Source organism: Gopherus flavomarginatus (genome assembly GCF_025201925.1).
Source record: "Gopherus flavomarginatus isolate rGopFla2 chromosome 13 unlocalized genomic scaffold, rGopFla2.mat.asm SUPER_13_unloc_1, whole genome shotgun sequence".
NCBI lineage: Eukaryota > Metazoa > Chordata > Testudines > Testudinidae > Gopherus > Gopherus flavomarginatus.
In genome coordinates, this window is record NW_026114609.1 from 827,787 (window position 1) to 840,188 (window position 12,402).

Sequence of the window (12,402 nt, forward strand, 5' to 3'; positions counted from 1 at the left end):
GGACCCTGGGCCATCAGTTCTGCCCAGAATCCCTCTACTCCAGCAGCAGGAGCAGGCAGGGGACAGGCGCATGCTGCTTTTTGTCAGGCACAGACACAGCTCAGCAGGGGTGACATGCAGGGGGAGGGGTGACAGGCAGAGACCAGGGCCCAGAGAAGAGACCCAGCTCCAACTATTGCTGGAGCAGAGCCCCCAGCCCTGAGCACTCCTGGAGCCTGAGCACCGCAAATGTATATAACCTGCTGCCTATGACCACAAGCCGACACAAGGTCCCACTGAGATTTGAACTCAGATTACAGGATTCAGAGTCCTGAGTGCTGCCCATTACACCATGGGACCAACTTGTGCTGCCTTCTCTGCACATTGGTGAACCTCATGGGGCTGGCTTGTGTAAGGGGGCTCTTGGCCCTTTACTAAAACTTAGTGTGTGTGGGCGGGTGGGGGCGGGGTTGGTTGGCTAGTTCCCAGCACCAATAGAAGGGGGAAGGATCAATGGGAAATCAGGACCCTGAGACTGACAGTCCCCAGGGACAATGGGGAGAGGCCAAAGCTCCAAGTTAGCTGCACTGACAGGCCAGGCAGTGTAATGAGGGAGTCACCAGGCCAGGGGGTCCCATCCTCCATGTGAGCTGGAACTGCCTGGGCGAGAGTGGGGCAGAGCTAAGGAGAGAGCAGGAGCCCGAGAAGAGCCAGGGAGCAGAGCTGTGCAGGTGTAGTGCCAGAAACTGCTACATGTAGGAATTTGCAACCTGTAGCAGTCACTGATACCTGAAGTTGTTCTTATTTGCTGACTTATCCTAACTGGCTAAAACTTGACAGTGGTTTCTCTAGCAAAGGCCAGTCCCTGGCCCCTTGGTCCAGACATCCTCCTTCATATCAGGCTAGGGTGACCAGATGTCAAAGATGAAATATCAGGACATGGGGGGCGGAGCAAAAAAAAAAACCAGAGGGCCGCCCCGCCGCCAAGCGGCAGTGGCACAGCCCCATCTCCAACCAACTCTCGGCTCCAACCTTCGCTACACCCCCAGCTCCCCCATCCCCTCACTCCTGGGCCCAGCCTGGGCTCCGAGCTCTGCAGCCGAGCCATGATCCGGGCCCTTCCTGCAGCTCTCGGGCAAGGGGTGAACCAGGCAGTTCCCGGCAGGAGCGTGTCCACCCCATGTATGTCTCTGCCCCCCACCCACCTGGGCCCTGCCTGCTCCATGCTGCCCCCAGCCCCATTGCGCTGCCCCGCAGGCTGCAGGGCTGAAGCAGCTTCCGCGCTGCGCTCCCGGCCATGGGCATGGCCTGTGTGCAAACCTGGGAGGGAGGAAGAATGCTGTGTGCTTGGGAAAGAGGCAGAGCCAGGGGAAGGATTTGGGGAGGGATCCAATGGGGCAGTGAGGGGGTGGGGCTGGGGGCAGGGCCAGGGCCAGGATTTGGGGATGGATCCAATGGGGGAATGAGGGGGCGGAGTTGGGAGGGGGCAAGTATCCCTCCAGACCATGCCTGTCTGTCGGAGCAGAGGACAAAGTTATTTGTTTGTCCAGGGTCCCGACCAAACATCGGTCGGGACGCGGGACAAACAAGCAAATATCAGGACAGTCCCGATAAAATCAGGGTTCAAGTTGAGAATCATTTCCCATTCCCGCTCTGCAGGAGGGTAGACTTTTAAACGCGCTGTCTGTGTGACTGCACATGGCTAAGCAAAGAGAACAAACCCCAATCCCCCCCGTGCTTTGGGAGCCAGGTTTGTGGTGGGAATTTTGTGGTTCAGATGACTTCACACCTGGGCATTGTGATTCTTTACCAGTTTCTCTGGCATTGGGGCATTTTTGTGCTCACAGCTGTGATGGCCGAGTGGTTAAGATGTGGGAGTTGAAATCCAATAGGGTTTCCCTGTGCGGGTTTGAATCCTGCTCCCAGTGAGTCCTGTGTTTTAGCCAGTCTCTAATCCCGGCAACACCTCTGTACAACCCCCTGAGACACTCTCAATTCTCTCCCCACCCCAAGTAAATCCTGTTCTGCTCCTTTCATAGAGATCCCTGGGGCACCACCTCACACTGTGTCCCTGAGGGGTCAGGCAAACTCTCAGCACCTGAAGCCGCTGGCACTCACCTGATGCCCCATAGATCAGCCATAGCCCTGGTTCTGCTCCTCTCTCTAGAGTGCGAAAAGAGCCAAGTCAGCGACTCCATGGGAGCTATGGGGCTGCAGAACCAACAGAGAAAAAATAGGTGCTCAGCGCCCATTGACAGCCAGCTCCTCCTCCACACTGCAGGCCTTGCTGACAAGCTCCTCCTCTTCCCTTTCAGTGCCTCCCACTTGCCAGTGATGAGCTGTTCAGTGAGGTGCAGGAGGCACTGGGTGGGGAGGGGAAGGAGCAGGGACAGGAAGAGGTGGGGGTGGGAGAGGAATGGGGCAGGAAGGTGCAAGAAGGGAAGAGATGGGACAGGATGGGGTGGGGACTTGGGGGAAGGGGTGTAGTGGGGGCAGGGCCTGGGGAGGAAAGGGGGGGATTTGTCCCATACCCCAGACCCCTCTAGGGCCGGCCCTGAAGGGAAGGACTGACTATTACAGTGGTAATAAAACTGACCAGCATTGCGGGGGAGGCTGAGGGAGATCCGCACTCATCAGGTCTCTTCTCTCCCCCACGGTGAGCCAGACACTGCTCTCTCCTGACTCTCACTCTAGCAGCTGGACGCCAAGGAACCATATCCCCACAGGAAGTTCATTGAGTGTCCCTGTGGTGCTGGGGGGGCTGGCGCTTCTGCTGGCTCTGGGGCTGGCAGGGGGGTTGATGTCTGCACACTCGCAGCTGCCAGGCCAGAGGGGGCACTTGGGACCTTACCAGACTGGCTCAGTGAAGACGGGGGGTTGACAGAGCAATACAGATGCTCTCCAGAGCACGGAGCCGCATCCGCCCATGCAGCCAGGCAATGAGCATTTCCCACAGCCTGGAGCCAAGGGGGAGGCAGCAGCTGCTGTTCCAGCTCCTGAGGGACAGGCCCTGTCAGCCAACGGACACTTCTTACTCACCTCAGCTGATGGTGCCGGGTTCCTCTGGTGGGGGTGTGGAGCAGCCGTTTGTTTTCCTGTCCTTTTTATGTGCAACTGCTGACAAAAACATTCCAGATAGAGAAGCAACTGGCCAAAATGTTCTCACACAGGTTCCAAAGTAGCTCAGTTGGGAGAGCGTTAGACCAAAGCTCTAAAGACCCTTGGTTCAATCCCGGGGTTTGGCAGGCCTTGTCATCTCTCTTTATGCAGGGGATGTTTTCTGGGAGCACAGCAGTGCCTGCACCCAAGGTGAGTTCCTGAGCTTGGGCTCTGCAGTAGGAAAACATAGAACAGGCTTCTGCCCCTAGATGGCCCACCTCAGCTTTAATAATGAGAACTGTCTTTCCCAACATGGTAGGAAGAAAGTGAGGCAGGGTAGCCCTCAGCAATGGCGCCAGAGGGCTGCTAGGCAGTGACAGGCAGGGATTGGGGATGGAAGCTCCTCTGTGCAGCTGAGCAATGGCAGTACCAGGGAAGGGGCATCTGTTAAACTGACCCAGCACACCTCTCCTCCTCTGGGCACCTAGAGCAGAGGCAGCTGGTGCTGATGGCTCCAAGGGAAGGCTTAAAAGCCACAGAGCAACTGAGGTCAGAGCTAGAGGAGGGCAGGACCATGCCTTTGTGTGGCCTTCAGACAGGCACAAAAACACTCAGCCAGGCTGCTCCCTGCCATGCCAAACACCCACTGAAGGTCACCAGCATGCGGGGCAGCTGCTGATCCTCTGTGGATAACATCATAAATTGGTAGGAAAGCAGAGCCAGCCCCCATGGTGAGGCCTCTGACTGGTCCCACTCAAGGTGCTCACTTTTGCAGTGGGGCAGGAGATTTTACCCCAAGAGGCTTTTCCCAAGCTGGCGAGAAGCAGAGAAACACCCAGGCTCTGAAGACGCTATATAGCAAGTACCCTCCAGCACAGGGTCAGGTGCACACGCCAGCCCGGGCAGTCACCCACTTTCTTTGACAAGTCAGAAAGGGCAAAGGCTAGACTGGATGCACTTGGGGCTCATGCCCCAGCCTTTGTGACACCCAACCCCCAACTCCTTCCCGGGGCTCTAGCTGAAGCCAGAGTATTGGCCTGAGCAGCCAAGAAGAGGTTCCAGCCCTGAAGGGAACAGGACTTTCAGCACAATGGTAAAACTGCAGAAACACAACCACCAAGGGACTCCAACCCTCAATCTTTTGATCCACACTCAGACACCTTATCCATTAGGCCACATGAGGGTTCTCTAGAACTTTTTTTGCCTCCCTTTTGCCTACCTGCTCGCTCTTGTGGTGAATGGTGAAGATGGTTTCAACAAGCCCAGGCAGCTCAGTTGGTAAAGCATCAGGCTCTTAATCTGAAGGTTCAAGCCCGTCTCTGGGTGCTCAGGTTTTAAGTGGCCTTGTGTGCCAGGAGCCAAATGATTCCTGGTGCTGTCCACCAGCCACATGCAGATTCCCAGAATCCATGGCCATTTCCTGGAAAGGTTCCTTTCCTCAGGAATCAGGAGAGAGGCCACATCCACAGGAACAGGCCTAGAACAAGCAGTCTCTGGCTGGCAGGAAGGGCTGTGGGGCCAGGTGCCGAGAAAGCTCAGAGGGAGAGCAGCAGAGATGAGGGGAAGAGAGACAGAGAAGCAATGAGTACAGAGGGCAAGTGTACAGGGGGTTCAGGTCCGGCTATTGTGGGGAACTTCCCTGGTTTATACATGACCCTGGTGCAATTAGCCAGAGAAAGGATCTCAGTCCCCACCCCCATACCAGAGGCCTGCCTGACCCCAAAGATGCTCTTTCTACTCTCATGTGTGGCAGAGTCCTTGTAACCCCAACAAGGCTGGGCCCAGGAATCCTGCTGAGAAACCAATACTAGTCTGGTTGGGGAATTTGGTTTGAATGTATTATTAGTATTCTCTTCTGATTTCTGAATCAGTTCAGCTCAGTCTTTGTCCTCCAGGTGTGTTTCCAGCTGTTGAGTTATGGGGGAGAGAGGCCAAATCATGGTGTCTCTACCCTTCTTTCATATTTTCTTCCAGCTTGTTAGGAAGCTCCTTTGCTAGGATGTGAATCAAGCAGTGTCCATCCTCACAAGGCAGACTTGTACAAACCATATGATCATTATATGAGAGTGGTGAATATGGGGCTTCCAGGGTGCTGCTTTGAGCACAGCGTGCCACACCTGGGCATCCATTGCAATGGAGACGTACCCTTAGAGTCCATCTCTCCTGGGATAAAGATGGCAGCAGGGCTGGCCTGGCTCATCAGACTTGGGCTCATGGACGTAAAGCTGAGAGGCTAAAAACTGTGGTGCAGATATTTGTGTTCACACTGAAGCCTGGACTCAGAAACCCTCACCCCTCATGGGGCCTCAAGCCCATATGTCTGCACTGTAATTTTATAGAGGTTTGGAGGGAGTTTAGCAAGTGGAAATAGTAAAACTGCATTGAGGGGAATGGACCACTGACCTATCAGCTCTTAACACCCAAACTTTTAGTAACTCTATTATCAGTGCCTGTGCGTGTAATTTAAACCATAGGTCCATCTAGTTCTGAATCTTGTCTTCTATCAGTAGCCAATGCCCGGTGCCCCAAAAGCCACTCCCCAAGGCACCACTGGGAGTTGAATCCAGGATCTCGTCTTTACAAAACAGGTACTTTAACCACCTAAGCCATGGTACCTGCTGTTACTTAAAGCACCGTGTCTGCCCACACCTAACTGTCTGCCAATCCCCACTGGGTCCTGACAAATATTGCTCGTGTTTGGCTTCTGTAAAGCAGAAGAGCAGGTGAAGTTTTGCTCCCAAGATGTGTGTGTGATTCTTTGGACAGATCTACACTACAAAATTAGGTTGGTGTAATTACGTTACTTAGGCTGGCAATGCAGTATATCAACCTAATCCCAGGGCAGAGAGTGGCTCAGCTCTCAGAACTTTCTGGAACTATGAAAGGGGAGGGGCCCAGCCTCTGTAGCAGGAACGCAGGGCAGGTGAGTTCACAGTGGGCATTATGGGATACTGGTAGAGGCCAGTTATGGTGATATAATGAACAGCAGCATTTACACTGACAATTTGTCACTTTAAGTTTGCTGCACAAAGCTCTAGGCCTCTCGTCGAGGTGGTTTTATTTTGTCACCAAAACAGGGCAGTTTTGTTGCCAGACATGGCATTGCAGTGTGTGCACTAGCCAAAAGCTGCTGACCAAGGGAGCGTTGTGTGTTTTTCACACACCTGAGCAATACAATGATGCTGAAATAACTTTGTAGTGCAGACCTGGCCAAAGAATCACACACACACACACACACAGAGCTTGCAAGGAAAAGCTCACCTGCTTCTCTGCTTTGGAGAATCCAAACACAAGCAAAGCTTGTCAGGCCCCAGTGGGGATGGCAGGGAGTCAGGTGTGCACAGACACTGTGCTTCAACCACAGGTGGGCACCATGGCTTAGCTGGTTAAAGCCCCTGTCTTGTAAGCAGGAGATCCTGGATTCAACTCTCAGTGGTGCCTTGTTGATTAACTCTTGAGGCACCTGCTATTGGCTACTGCCAATGGACAAAACACAGAGCTTGATGGGCCTTTGGTCCAGCCCAGTATGGCAGTTTAAATTATACTCACAGGCACTGATAACAGAATTACTGGAAGTTTGGGAGTTAAGAGTTGATAGGTCAGTGGTCCAGCCTGTCATAGATGAGCCCCTCCCTCTGGGACAGGGGCAGGTCTGGGCTCTCACACCAATTGCTCATTGTGGCTGTCAGAATCTGTGAGCAGCTCATTTAGTTTGCATCAAGGGTTGAGCACTGCTTCATGCACCGTGTGTGAGAATGAAAATCCTAAACCACCCTTTGAAATAACGAATGCAGCAGGACATGTTATTGTCACTGCCCCAAAGCAGACAGACCAATGGAGAAATGCCACTGAGTCCAGCGTATTACTCCACTGCCATTTTACCTTTTTTGCTTGCTAAACTCCCTCCCAACCTTGAGGGCTCCCAGAGCCCGATATTGAGCTTGAGCTGAGATGTCTACAGTGCAAATTTACCACCCCACGGCCAAAACCCTCAGGAGCCTGAGCTGGCACAGGACAGCCTTGGGTGTTTCATTGCAGTGTGGACATAGCCGAGCATTATGTCTACACTGCCATTAACACACCCAAGTCACTATTCTCAAACCCTGAGTCAGTTGATTCAGGCTTGTGGGGCTTGTGCTGCAGGGTTATAAAATTACAGTGTAGACACTTGAGCTTCAGCCCAGCCTCCGAGACCCCACAAGGAGTGAGGGTTTCCAAGCCTGGGCTCCAGTCTGATCCCCAGGAGCCCAAATCAGATCATCCAGGTAAGCGGGATTTTATCACAGTATAGATGCCCTCTTAGGATATGTCTACATTGCAATGTAAGCCTAGGGTTAGCAGAAGTCATGTCTGCAGCCCCAACACATAAACATAAACCACGAGGAAAAGACCCACTCCCAAATAAGCTGGGCAGTGTCCTTATCCCTACGGTTTGTAGGTCCAGCAACCAAAAGTCCTTAAATATGAGCCCCCCCGTTACTCCACTCACAGCTGTTGTCCTTAGTCAGTGCAAGCCCAGAGGTGCCTCTGTAGAGTTCATCTGCCATCCTGAGTGGAAAAGAGGGAAAATAAGAAGGCACCGTACATCACTGTCTTGTCTAGGAACTCACTCATCCCTCCACTGCCACCCTGTCCTAAAGTTGATTTAACACCTAAATTTTAGTATTGGGACCCCAGCCCACTTGGTCCTGGAACCCTTGTCCCCTGCCTACCAAGTGCTATTGAATTGAGGGTGAGTCCCTCTATCGGGGTCTGCCAAGCACAGCTGTGCTGCCCTTGATTCACACAACAAGGATAACAACTCTTTCTTTCTCCTGTCCCAATAACAAGGAGCCTGGGAATCCAACACGAGCCAAAAGTGATCATTTTGGCAAGCAATGCAACATATTTCCAACGCACTGTAAAATCCACATTCAGACTCATACATGAAACCTTGCAAGAAAATCTTCCTGAGGGAGTCTGAAGCACCTGCTGCTGGAGGGAAGGAGGGAGCCGTGGTTTGGGATTGAGGGGCACTGGGAATAGGAGGGGCCTGTGCGTTGGGATTGAGGGGCACTGGAAATAGGAGGGGGCTGTGGGTTGGGATAGAGGAGAAAGGTGAAGAGGAGTAGGCTCTGGTTGGGAGTGAGGAGCAGTGTGCATAGGAGGGGCAGTGGATTGGGACTGAGGGTCACTGGGAGTAGAGGGGACATGGGTTTAGGCTGAAGAGCATCATCATTTGGGGATCCAGCAGGATAGAGGAAGGCCGCAGGTGATTCTAATTCCTTAGAGATATTCTGTTTTGTTTTCTGTGTGTGCGTGTACATGCAGGGGAGGAACATGCTGTGTGCCCAGAGGCCTTTATTCCTCCAGGCTGCAAGGACAGTGAGGATGTTAGGAAGTTGCCCCTTCAAACCCACACACACAAAGGCCCTTCTTAGGAAAGGCACAGTCTTGAAGAGAAAAACTAACACCAAAGAGGACATCAGAAGAACAATGTTTAAAGATATAGTGAGTAGTTTATTATCTGACCAGGTACTTGAAGCCTGGACCCTCAGATTAAAAGTCTGACATTCTACCAGCTGAGCTAGCCAAGCTCACAATAAAAAAAGTACAAGTTATGCAGAGAAGAAACTGGTCAAGTAAAAGGAAAATGGATACAATATGGGAAACCTGCTGCTCTGTCTCTCTTCCCAGTCCTGGCCTGGCCTGGTATTAGTGCAGGTTAAAAAGACAGGGAAATATTGGCATCTATCAGCCTTTCATAGCTGTACAAGACTCAGGCACAGTACAGAGGTGCCCATCTGCAAGTGCTGAATGGTTGGATTGGCTAATGCTGCTTGTAGACGTGCAGGGCACACTGGGATATACAGCTAAGTATCCATCACATCATTATTTCAGAGGGATAATGATGGGAAGGTTCACAATTGACTCAGTAGTTGCATACAAAGGTGCACATTTGGCGGTTACATTGGGAAATTCTGGCTCCTTCTCAGGCTCAGGTTGGCTACCTCGGTCTAGATGTAGAAGTTACAACATTGAAACTTGAAAGAGGGACCAATTTCCCCATCATTTCCCACCTTTACATCCAAACACGATGACTTTCTGAATGAGCCCTCCTCGCTCAGCCAGAAGATCTTGGGGTGGGTGTAGGAGTCACTGGATAAAATTCTCTGGACTCTGTTCTGAATCAGGTCAGAGCAGAGGTACCTAGTGATCTAGTCTGGCTGTAAAATCTATATATCAACCCCAAATATGGTGTGAAATTAATCCTCAGGAATGGCTGTTCCCCACCCAGACCCAGCAAAGGGCTTTCCAAGGAAGGGGGCTTTTGAGGAAGGAAAGAAGAAAGATATCCTTCTCTCCCTGCAGGAACTGGGCTCTTCACTTTGGACAGAAAGGAGGGGAAGGAAATAGCCACATGAGGGCAGCAGAACTAAAGAAATGAAACACAACAGGCTTCTGTGCACATTGATTCTGCACAGTGAACGAACCTGACTCCTGTATCATGAAAAGCCAAAAAGCCATTTCTTTGTACGACAGGGAGAAAAGAGTTCCAATCATTCCTGCCCATTTACTTTTGAATTATTTTACATTATAAAGAAAATTGTAACAAAATTAGTCTGAACTTGAGCTGCCTGTTATTAAAAGCCTGTTCCCCAATTCAGTTCCAACTGCCCTGCAAGAAACACCCCCAGGTCCCTGCTCACCCCAGGAAGAGGAAAAAGAGAACCCCCCACTGGACACTGTCCTTGGCTCCAGGCTGCTGTCCCAGGGTGTGTGTGGGGACTGATTGTTTGCTGCTGAGGAGGGAGCCAGTAGAGGCCTCTGGTGCTCTGCTCCTAGCATCTGCCCAGCCCAGGTTGTCCTCTGCCTCAGCTGCTGCTCCCTGCCTGCTCTAGAGTCAAACAAGCAGGGCTCCCAGGGGAACAGAGGCTGGGACAGGGCAGCAGCCTGGGTTGGGCTGGGAAGGTGCTAGGAGTTCTCGTTCCCTGAGAACTGGCCCAGCTCCCTCTCAATAGCAAACAAACCAATTCCACATCCCCTCCCCAGAAAAATCAGCCTGAAGCCAAGGGCAGCAGGGGATGATTGCCTTTAGTTCCCACCAAGGCAGGAGAGAACCCACGGCCTTTCTAGCAGAGCTTATGGAACTGACGTGGGGAAACCAGACTTTAATAACAGGCAGCTCAAGTTGAAACTAAGTGTTTTTAATGATTTCTACAACATTAAATAACCCTTCAATTGTAGTGTCATTATCCATAAAATTGCTTCAGCCTTACAGGTTCTCAAGTACAAAACTAAACATCTCTTCAAATCCAAGGAAGTGGAGATCAGTCAATCTTCAGAGTCATCTCACATAAAAGAATCATGTTGTGGTACATACTGGCCCCATCATGTGGCCATCGCCTTTCCCTCCTAACTGTTAAAAGTTTTAGTATTTTGCACAGAAACTTTCTTCCCTCAGGAGAGACCTGGGAACCAGGGCTGCCAGCCAGACAAACACCTTTAAGAGGAAGCGTAATCTGTCAAAAAATGATCTCCCTCCTTCAGTTCAGTGACACTCTGAAATGTTACTTATCAGGGCAGAGCCGGAGGATTGAAACAGCTACATCAAGCCTCTGTGTAGCTAGCAGGAGTGAACACAAACACTCCCTTGTATCTGAAGAGATGTTTAGTTTTCCCCTTGGTAAACTACAAGGCTAAAGGGAAAGATGATGGTGGTGTCAGATATAAAGAGTGAAACATAAAACAATCATCATAGTTATGCCCATAGCAACTGTAAATATTTCTAAATTCTTCTTATTATCATCAGTGTATTATTTTCTCTGTCATCTAGACATTGACTAGACCTTGAACAAGAAATTTGGATCTTGACAAAATAATCAACTACCTCTCGTTAAGGCAGTGGACTTGACACCCACTCGGGTGTCTCCACGCAGGTTCAAGTACTAACAACAGTGGCATCTTACAGCCATAGCTTTTAATCAGGGCAATACATTGATACAAATTCCTGTTAAATCATTTCTCAGCCAGAGTCCATCGCCCACATTCCTTAAGACACTGGGGCGCCATGTGGACGTTTCATTTCCCTTCTCAATTTCACACAGAGGCACAATTTCCTTTGCACAGATCCAATAACAGTAAAACCTCCCTGTGTCTCTTGTCTGAGCCAGGGCATTCGATTCCAGTGAACCCTTCTCTCCTGCAATGGCAATGGTCAGACAGAGGGGACATGGTCACCTGCAACCCTGCCAGGGAGATATTGGCTCGGCTCTTTCTTTCTGCTGCTGTTGTTAGTCCATGAAACATCAGGGATGGAATGCAAGGCAGAGCTCACACACCAATCCCCTGAAACATTTCAGTGCCCCAGAGAAATCCTCCCCCCGGCTATTGGAATGATATGGTGGAGATTTGAATTGGAAAGGGACTGTCTGAATTGTCAGTGTGAGGAATGAACAACAATCTATAGCAATGTCGTTAGCCACAAACACACTAATCATGTTCCAGCTGGAAGGAAAATGGGCAGGAACTCTTGCTGTTCACCATGGACACACTTACACTAATGCACAGCCGTGAGTGTGCTGGGGAAGCTGGTCTGAGCCATTTGAAGTGACACTTCTGTGAGAACAGAATTACCATATAGGGCAGCAACTGTTCATGAAGTAGTTGTGGCCGAGTGGTTAAAGCGATGGACTAGAAATCCATTGGGGTCACCCCACGCAGGTTTGAATCCTGCCAACTACGAAAGCATTAGTGTGTTGTCATTACTGCTATCTTAGTGCCTGACCATTGATGAAGCCAGATCTGGTCTCCCTTTGAGGCTGGCTGTGTTTAAAATACTGCTATAGCACTGTGGAGTAGACAGCTGCTACAGTGAGGGAAGAGGTTTTCCATCCCTGTAATAGCTGCATTGGCAAAACAATCTTTCCTTTCATTTAGCACTATCTAAACATGGCTTAGGTCAGCTTTATTATACTGGTTCTGGGGGGTTTCACACCCTGAAAGACGTACTTGTTAGAGGGTTTATCCCATCACCCTCCCATTCCCTGGTCCTTCTCACGTGACCAGAGAGCAGCAATTCATGAAGCTCAAAGGTGCAAACAATTCAATGTTTATTGGGGTAAACTTCCAGCAAGCAATGATTCCAGTTTCCTTCCTCAGGATCCCCCTTCCCAGCTCTGACACCACAGAGGCTTGCCTGTGTCCCTGTTCCCCTTCCCTGTTCCTATTCCCCCCCTTAGCAAAACATAATTCCAATTCCCCTACCCCAATTCCCATTCGCATTCCCCCCATTACTTCCTGATTGACTGCAGACTATATAGTAAAACTTGAGTTCTGCTTAGC

General features: G+C 50.8%; 3 non-coding genes across 3 annotated transcripts; 2 read left to right on the plus strand and 1 right to left on the minus strand.

The window, feature by feature from the left end:
• Positions 1-267: 267 nt before the first annotated feature.
• On the minus strand, positions 268-339 carry TRNAQ-CUG (transfer RNA glutamine (anticodon CUG)). Its single transcript has one exon. It is a non-coding gene; the product is annotated as a tRNA-Gln (tRNA).
• Positions 340-3,151: 2,812 nt separating this feature from the next.
• TRNAF-AAA (transfer RNA phenylalanine (anticodon AAA)) lies at positions 3,152-3,224 on the plus strand. Its single transcript has one exon. It is a non-coding gene; the product is annotated as a tRNA-Phe (tRNA).
• An 8,496-nt stretch (positions 3,225-11,720) lies between these two features.
• TRNAS-AGA (transfer RNA serine (anticodon AGA)) lies at positions 11,721-11,802 on the plus strand. Its single transcript has one exon. It is a non-coding gene; the product is annotated as a tRNA-Ser (tRNA).
• Positions 11,803-12,402: the final 600 nt, after the last annotated feature.